This window comes from Medicago sativa, chromosome 7 (genome assembly GCF_051527215.1).
Source record: "Medicago sativa cultivar Bolivia chromosome 7, Bolivia_mono, whole genome shotgun sequence".
In the NCBI taxonomy this organism is placed as follows: domain Eukaryota; kingdom Viridiplantae; phylum Streptophyta; class Magnoliopsida; order Fabales; family Fabaceae; genus Medicago; species Medicago sativa.
Genome location: NC_140755.1, coordinates 76578950 through 76588486, shown reverse-complemented (window position 1 = coordinate 76588486; position 9537 = coordinate 76578950). Strand labels below are relative to the sequence as shown.

General features: G+C 33.4%; 1 long non-coding RNA gene across 1 annotated transcript; it reads right to left on the bottom strand.

The window, feature by feature from the left end:
* Positions 1–1265: 1265 nt before the first annotated feature.
* LOC146908640 (uncharacterized) lies at positions 1266–3437 on the bottom strand. The gene is made up of 3 exons (XR_015018807.1): positions 3269–3437; positions 3037–3108; positions 1266–1567 (listed from the first exon to the last, which is right to left on the bottom strand). It is a non-coding gene; the product is annotated as an uncharacterized LOC146908640 (long non-coding RNA).
* Between the last annotated feature and the right edge of the window lie 6100 nt (positions 3438–9537).

Below are 9537 nucleotides of genomic sequence, written 5' to 3'. Positions count from 1 at the left end.
AGGTTTCGGAAAGGAGTATGGTATATATATGAACGATATCCAATTAGATATATATTTTTTTTTTTTTCCGAGTGATACACTCCTTCCGTCCCTATATTTAACCACTCATTTGATTTTATATTTGTCCCTAAATGTAAACTCTTTATCAAATTACTAAATTCATTTATTTTTCCTTCAAAAAAAAATGCATTTATTTTTTTTTCCTTAAACATTCCTCTAATTAATACTACTAACTTGTCTTGAAATATGTAAAGTCAAATTTAATACACATACAAACAAAGGACAGTTTGGTAATATTAACACACAAAATAGATACATTAATTACACTAACAACTTTTCTTAAGAAATGTGAAAAAGGAAAAAGGGGTTTAGACGGAGGGAGTATTTTTATTTTTATTTTCAACTTCTTCTTTTTGCGTGTGATGACGATGTAAGTATAACAATTTGACACGTACTACTCACACCCCAAATAATCCAAGTTTCACCCCAAAATTACCAATAAATCCTTTAATTAAAATAAAAATTTCGCATTAACCTCTTATATACATATGTAAACTGAATTTACATTAACCTAGATTGAACATAAGTAAATTGAATTTACATTAACCTAAATTGAACATACGTAAACTGAATTTACATTAACCTAGATTGAACGTAACACACTAACCTCATATATACATACGTAAACTGAATTTACATTAACCTAAACTGAACATACGTAAATTGAATTTACATTAACTTAGATTGAACATTCGTAAACTTAATTCACACCAACCTCTTATATACATACGTAAACTGAATTTACATTCACCTAAATTGAACATACGTAAATTGAATTTACATTAACCTAGATTGAACATACGTAAACTGAATTTACATTAACTTATATTGAAAATAGGTAAATTGAATTCACACTAACCTCTTATATACCTTTACATTAACCTAAATTGAACATACATAAACTGAATTTACATTAACCTAGACTGAACATACGTAAACTGAATTTACATTAACCTCTTATATACATAAACCCTAAATTGATCATACGTACACTTAATTTACACTAACCTCTCATATACATACTTAAACTGAATTAACATAACATCTCAAATTGTACATACGTAAACTGAATTTACACCAACCTCTCACTAAGTAAAATCAAATTGTGGTTAACACATGTCACGACCCAAAATTCAATATCGTGACCGGCTCACGAACTAGAGCATCCTAGTCCGGCAAGCCTATTGACGACACTTGACAAAGTATAATTTAAACAATTTTCAAATTGAATTTCACTTAAAATGATATCCACTGAAATTTCGACAGAGTATCCTTTATATTTTGAATACTTTCCAAGATATGAATCCTGTTTATATACTTGTATTATCAGCAGAATCTCAAAATGACATAACTAGATGTTTATACAACTCAAAACAAAACATTTGTCGACTACCAATAGCTGCAGATACATCGACCATTCAGTTTATACATAGAGGAGACCTACCAAAGAATGACATTGACATATCTTTAACTCTGCTACAAGCTTTCTACGCACTTGACTTAGAATCTGAAGAAAAAAAAAACAAGAAGAAGGGGTAAGTCATAAAGACTTAGTGAGGAGACAACAATCACCACCAACTAGAAGGGAAACACACATGGGCACGAGTAATTAAGTTTCTCAAAATCTAATGTTCATTTACAAACTAGTAACCGAATAAAATTCTATTAATCCAAAATCAAATAAGAATATTTCTGAGTCCAATGTCGCCGACATAAAAATATGTTGCTCTTAGCTTGTTAAACCAAAATGCAATAAAATGAGCCAAATTATTAGAGACATTTTTATAACACCTTTTAAACCGTGAGTTTATCCTTCTGGTACAACCTTACTACAAGCCATCACATATCTAACATTTAGAAGCAACATGAATATTTCTGCTTGCATTTACTTTGTATCATTGTACGTGAAAAACAATATCATGAATAAGAGTATTTCTAATCTCAATGTTGTAAAGAGGTGAAAATAAGATTACAAGCCTTTAGAAAATATATCGCCGAAAATCATAACAAAAACCTTTAAAAATATATTGTCGAAAATCTTGATAATAGTCTTTAAAGAAAATATAGAAAACTCCATTTAGTAAAAATAATCAAAATGGGTGAATCGAGAACTAGCTTCATCTCGTTGATAGCCCTCTCCTCCTAATGGTGGTCTTTTCCATAGGGGCGGCTCCATCTAATGGATAGCTCTTTTCTCTCGACTCAAAACAAAGTATAAAACATTTTCAATTAGGGAGTTAACCTCTCATTGATAGCCCTCTCCTCCTAATGGCGGCCTTTCCATTGGGGCGGCTCCATCTAACGGAGTAACTACCTAATTGAAATCACATGCTAGGTGCACCTAGGTCGTCGTCATTATAATCGTAATTTTCAAAACACCATTCTTAAAGCACAATGTTAAAACCATATTTCACAATATAACGAAACTTATTTCAAAATACGTATCATCAAAACTCAGTCGAAAATCTACTACTTATAATCATAAGTAAATCCAAATTCAAATCCAAATCAAAATCCAAATCGCGTACAAATTAATATCAAACCTTTCAAAAATGCATATTTCAAAACCACACTTCACAACATATCAAACAACTACGAAAATACATACAATCAAATTCTCCGTTTCAATTTCTCTACTTTATAAATCCCAAGTAAAATCCAAACCCAGATGTATCGCATATTAATATCGAAAATTTCCAAGAACATATATCTCAACCGTATTTCTCCATATCTCAAAACTCATGTCATAGTATATGCAATCAAACCTCTATTTTCAAATCTTTTGCTCAATAAGTCATAGATAAATCCAAATAGAGACCATAATAATATCGATGACTTTAAACATAAGTATCAATGAGAAGAAAAATGTTCAAAGGGTGTGTTTCCCTTTTTTATAAACACATTAACATAGAAAATTATCAAAATATCAATAATATTAATAGTGAAAATATGTGATAATGATCGTTATCAACTCACAGCTATGCCCAATCGACCAAATTTTCTCTTCAACTGCTCCCGTTGTAGCAAGCAAGGTATCAACTATCCAATCTGTGCATCAGTAATAATTTTAAGATTAAAATGAGTATTCTAAAACTTTTCTAACCATATGCAATCCTAAATTCCTTTAATATCTACTCTAAAATAAGTTTCTAAATCAAACTACACATGACTAGAGATGCCTTAATTGAGTTTTGGGTTGTGTATTTACCTCAAAGAGTCTTATTATTTCAAATAATGGGTACTCTTCTCCTTCCATGAAGCAATAACCTTAATCCCAAAATTCTATCCAAATCTCACTTGTACTTTGAAATAGCTTAGCTTAGATGTATAATTTTCTTTATGGGTGCTTGATTTGTGGAATAGATTTCATGATTTGATGAAAGAAGAAGTGAAGGATATAAGGAACAGGAGGATGACGAGGGAAGTATATGGAAGAGAGATGAATAAATAGAGTGTGTTTGTAGAAAGCTCCACCGTGTTCTATTTTTACTATTATTATTATTTAACTAATTTTTTATTTTATTTTATTATAATATATGTGGTTTAATGAAACGGTGTGTTTCAACCCAGGCATATCTCATACCAAAACTGTAACGCCCTGCTTTTAATATTTATTATTTAATTGATTTATTGCATTTTAGTAGAATATTTTATGATTTATTATACATATTTTGACGGAAAGTATATATATTAATAATTGATATTATGTGTTAATATTATTGCATGTATGGGAGAATTATAATTATTAGAAATAAATAAGTAAGAGGGGAGGAAGTAAATTGTGGTGAGAAGAGTAATTATAAAATAGGTTAAGAGTCAGTGGGAGTTAGAAAATCAGAACACGTACGTTTTGGAGAAAAGAGGAGAAAGAGGAGAACTCTTAAGTATGTTCTTCTAAAATTGGGTTTGACAGAAGTTGTAGGTTGTGAGTTTTAGGGATTAGGGTTAATCTTATGTTGTTGTTCATAGTTTTGTTGTTTGAGAAATTAAGTCTTTGAATTATGAATTTAATTGTTGAAAGTGCATGAATTTCCCATGAATTGCTATGTTGAATTGATGTTCAGGTCTTAGAATGGTTATAGGCAATGTTCCCTATCAAATTTGGGATTTGGGTAATTGAATTAGCTTTCGGTGTAAACATGAAAGTTATAGATAATTGAGTTAGCTTTCTAATGGCTTTGGAGTGACTAGAAAATTATTTGTAGATTTTGAGTTATGATGAAAATTGTCCAAGTGGGTCTTCAGAAAACTTTAAGAAAACTTAGCATAACTAATCCCAAGGTAGTCCAAAAACTTATGGTTGGTTTCCCAACTTCAATTTAAGTATTAGGGATTTAGTTGAGGTGTTTTTATGAGTATTTGGCTTATGTCTTATTGATCAAACTTGATTTGCTTTTGAAGAATGTTTTGGACTTTGATATGAATGTAATTGATTAATGTATATGTTGTCATTGTTGTTGATATGTTGGAATATATTATGTGAATATTGTATGATGTATAATATTATGATGTTATGCCATTCAAGTTGTTGTACGAAAGTTGTGTTGATGCATAAGTTGCTAAGGTCGTCTTTGTTGTTAACGTTGATGTTGCTGTCATCCAAGTTGCTAAGTTGTTGATCATCTAAATTGTTGGTTGTCTAGGTTGTTGGTCGTCTAAGTCGTTGGTTGTCTAAGTTGTTGCTTTAGAGTCGTGTCGTTGCATAGCATAGTCAGAGATGGGGGCTTAATGCTCGACATGTCCTTTTATGACCTTAGAGATGGGGGCTTAATGCCCGACAAGTCCTTTTATGACCTTAAAGATAGGGGCTTAATGTCCGACAGGTCCATTTATGACCTTAGAGATGGGGGCTTAATGCCCTGGTGGTACCACATGCATATTGAAGTTGTCTAAGATGTTGTTGTTTAAGATGAGGAGTTGTTGTTGAATTGTAGAGTCGTCATAACATGAAATAAAGGATGATTGCTTAAGATGTTGTTGCTGCCCTTGATGATGATGTTGCTGTTTTGACCTTAATGGATGATATTAGTTGATGTTATATATGATGAATATATATATATATATATATATATATATATATATATTGTTGATGTTTAAGATGTTGTTGGTTGCTTTATCCTTATTAAATGATGTTAAGTTGATGATGTTACATAGTCGAGTTGGTGTCGTCGATGTCTAAGTTGTTATTTTTGCTGTTGTTGTTAAATTGATTGCTATCAATGAGTTGTTAAGGAAGAGTTATGTGAAGTAATAAGTTGCTAAATGTTGTAGTTACGTTGTTAAATTCCATTGATGAATTACATGCTTATTATTTTCGATTATGTATCTCACCCATTCTGCTTGAAAATGTTGCTCTTCGTATGAGTAACTTGCAGGTAACGAAGAATAGTGCAGTTGTGAGTGATCTCCGTCGTGTCGTCTAGGATGCTCTGATACGTAACGGGATGTGGATTTGTTTGATGCATTGTTTTCCTTGTTACGTATTTCTTTTTATTATTGTTGGACTAATTTCATGAAGACTATTTTAAGATGTTAAGTTGTGGCCTTTTAGTGCCAAGGATTTTATAAGATGATGTAAAACTATTCAACTGCATATGATTATTGGATTTTTATAAAGGCTGGTTATTTTAATAAATAGTATTTTCTATTACTATAATTGTGAATAATGTTGTAAGATGAATGTGATGCTCCGTTTCTGATGAGAAACTCTGATATTCTTTATATTTATTTATATTGGAAAAACGGGGTGTTACAATTGGTATCAGAACAGGTCGGTCCGTCCGGCCAAGTAGTTGAGTCGCGTTGTGTCAGGTGACAGTTTTTGTACTGTCATTATGTTGTCCTAATTGTTGTTTGTTGTTTGTTGTGCAATCCCTAGTATGAACTGGTTGGAGTACAACCATGTTGACATTAATTGTTTTAGTAAGTCGGTGTATTTTTCTTCTGCCGAAGAAGAAAGTGGAGCGGAGATTTTGTCTACTAAGCAGCGGAAGCACTTAGAACGTGATGGAATTTTGATGTTTTCGTTGATGGCATCTTTATCTATGGAGAATCAAGCAGTGATTGATAAGCTACAAGTGGTATGCGATTTTCCAGAAGTTTTCCTGATGAGATTCCTGATGTGCCACCGGAGAGAGAAGTAGAATTTGCTAATGATCTTATTCCAGGTACGAAGTCGGTGTCTATGGCACCTTACCGTATGTCAGCTTCCGAGTTAGCTGAATTGAAGAAGCAGTTAGAAGATTTACTCGATAAGAAGTTTATACGACCGAGTGTTTCACCATGGGGAGCGCCGATGTTGCTAGTTAAGAAGAAAGATGGAAGCATGAGATTGTGCATTGACTATCATCAGTTGAATAAGGTAACGATAAAGAATAGGTATCCCCTTCCAAGAATTGATGATTTGATGGATCAGTTGGTGGGTGCACGTGTGTTTAGCAAGATTGATTTAAGGTCAGGTTACCATTAGATTAAGGTGAAAGATGAAGATATGCAGAAGATGGCTTTTAGAACACGTGATGGACATTATGAATTTACAGTGATGCCTTTCGGTGTTACCAATGCACCAGGTGTATTTATGGGGTACATGAACCGCATTTTTTTCATGCTTACTTAGATCGTTTCGTGGTTGTGTTCATCGATGATATTTTGATATACTCTAAGTCCGAAGAAGAACATGCTGAACATTTGAAGATTGTTTTACAAGTGCTAAAGGAGAAGAAGCTGTATGCTAAGTTATCAAAGTGTGAATTCTGGCTGAATGAAGTAAGTTTTCTTGGCCACATTATTTATGGTAAAGGTATTGCGGTGGATCCGTCTAAAGTTGATGCAGTGTCACAATGGGAGACTCCTAAATCGGTTACTGGGATTAGAAGCTTTTTGGGATTAGCAGGTTATTACCGCAGGTTCATAGAAGGATTTTCTAAGTTAGCACTTCCGTTAACTCAATTGACCTGTAAAGGGAAAGCTTTTGTGTGGGATGTTCAATGTGAGAATAGTTTTAATGAATTGAAGCAACGGTTGACGATGGCTCTGGTTTTGATTCTACCCAAGCCAGATGAACCTTTGTTGTGTATTGTGATGCGTCCAAGTTGGGTTTAGGCGGTGTGCTTATGCAAGATAATAAGGTGGTGGCTTATGCATCGAGACAGTTGAGGATTCATGGAAGAATTATCCTACTCATGATTTAGAGTTAGCCGCGGTAGTTTTTGTGCTTAAGATTTGGAGGCATTATTTGTACGGTTCCAGATTTGAGGTGTTTAGTGATCACAAGAGTTTGAAGTATTTGTTTGATCAGAAGGAATTGAATATGAGACAACGAAGGTGGCTTGAATTGCTAAAAGATTATGACTTTGGTTTGAATTATCATCCGGGTAAAGCTAATGTTGTTGCAGATGCCTTAAGTAGGAAGACTCTACATATGTCTACGATGATGATTAAAGAGATGGAATTGCTTGAACAGTTCAGAGACTTGGGTTTAGTTTGTGAAGTGTCGCCGTAAAGTGTGAAATTGGGAATGTTGAAGATCAACAGTGAATTTTTGAATAGTATCAAGGAGGCTTAGAAAATAGATGTAAAGTTAGTAGATTTAATGGTTGCAAGCAATCCTCCCGTAGACAGTGACTTTAAGGTTGATGATCAATGAGTGTTGAGGTTTCGAGGAAGAATGTGTATTCCTGATAATGCCGAGATGAAGAAGATGATCCTTGAGGAGGGCCATAGATGTAGATTGAGTATTCATCCAGGAGCTACGAAGATGTATCCTGATTTGAAGAAGTTGTCTTGGTGGTCTGGATTGAAACGTGACGTGGCACAGTTTGTGTATTCGTGTTTGATTTGCCAGAAGTCGAAGGTGGAGCATCAGAAACCTGCTGGGTTGATGACACCCTTAGATGTGCCAGAGTGGAAATAACATATCCAAGGAAATATCTCTTGTGAAGGTCGTTTGGGAAGGAGCAGCTGGTGAAAATTTTGACATGGGAATTGGAGAGTAAGATGCGATAGTCTTACCCAGAATTGTTTGAACACGGTACATTTACGAGGACGTAAATATTCTAAGTGGGGGAGAGTTGTAACGCCCTACTTTTAATATTTATTATTTAATTGATTTATTGCATTTTAGTAGAATATTTTATGATTTATTATACATATTTTGATGGAAAGTATATATATTAATAATTGATATTATGTGTTAATATTATTGCATGTGGGGGAGAATTATAATTATTAGAAATAAATAAGTAAGAGGGGAGGAAGTAAATTGTGGTGAGAAGAGTAATTATAAAATAGGTTAAGAGTGAGTAGGAGTTAGAAAATCAGAACACGTACGTTTTGGAGAAAAGAGGAGAAAGAGGAGAACTCAGTGGGAGAACCCTAAGAACGAAGAACGCAGCCGTTGGAATTCAGAAAAATAATCTAAGGTAAGGGTGAGATTGATATTCTCTAATCTTAAGCATGTTCTTCTAAAATTGAGTTTGACAGAAGTTGTAGGTTGTGAGTTTTAGGGATTAAGGTTAATCTTCTGTGTTGTTCATAGTTTTGTTGTTTGAGAAATTAAGTCTTTGAATTATGAATTTAATTGTTGAAAGTGCATGAATTTCCCATGAATTGCTATGTTGAATTGATGTTCAGGTCTTAGAATGGTCATAGGCAATGTTCCCTATCAAATTTGGGATTTGGGTAATTGAAAATTGGGTTTTAAGAGTGATTCTTAAGCGAAAAACGCATTGTTAAACTGATTTTTGAACTGCTGAGAAGCCCAAAATCGGCCACCGAATTGTCAAAATCGGCCACCATTTTCTGATCTAAATTTCCAGTTTTACTTCTGGAAAAATCGGCCCTCGATTTGTCAAAATCGGCCACCGATTTTCTGTTAGTCCAATCTAGGAAATATTCACATTTTTCACCCGTTTCTGTTTTGAATTAGCTTTCGGTGTAAACATTAAAGTTGTAGATAATTGAGTTAGCTTTCTAACGGCTTTGGAGTGACTAGAAAATTATTTGTAGATTTTGAGTTATGATGAAAATTGTCCAAGTAGGTCTTCAGAAAACTTTAAGAAAACTTAGCATAACTAATCCCAAGTTAGTCCAAAAACTTATGGTTGGTTTCCCAACTTCAACTTAAGTATTAGGATTTAGTTGAGGTGTTTTTATGAGTATTTGGCTTATGTCTTATTGATCAAACTTGATTTGCTTTTGAAGAATGTTTTGGACTTTGATATGAATGTAATTGATTAATGTATATGTTGTCATTGTTGTTGATATGTTGGAATATATTATGTGAATATTGTATGATGTATAATATTATGATGTTATGTCATTCAAGTTGTTGTACGAAAGTTGTGTTGATGCATAAGTTGCTAAGGTCGTCTTTGTTGCTAACGTTGATGTTGCTGTCATCCAAGTTGGTAAGTTGTTGATCATCTAAGTTGTTGGTTGTCTAGGTTGTTGGTCGTCTAAGTCGTTGGTTGTCTAAGT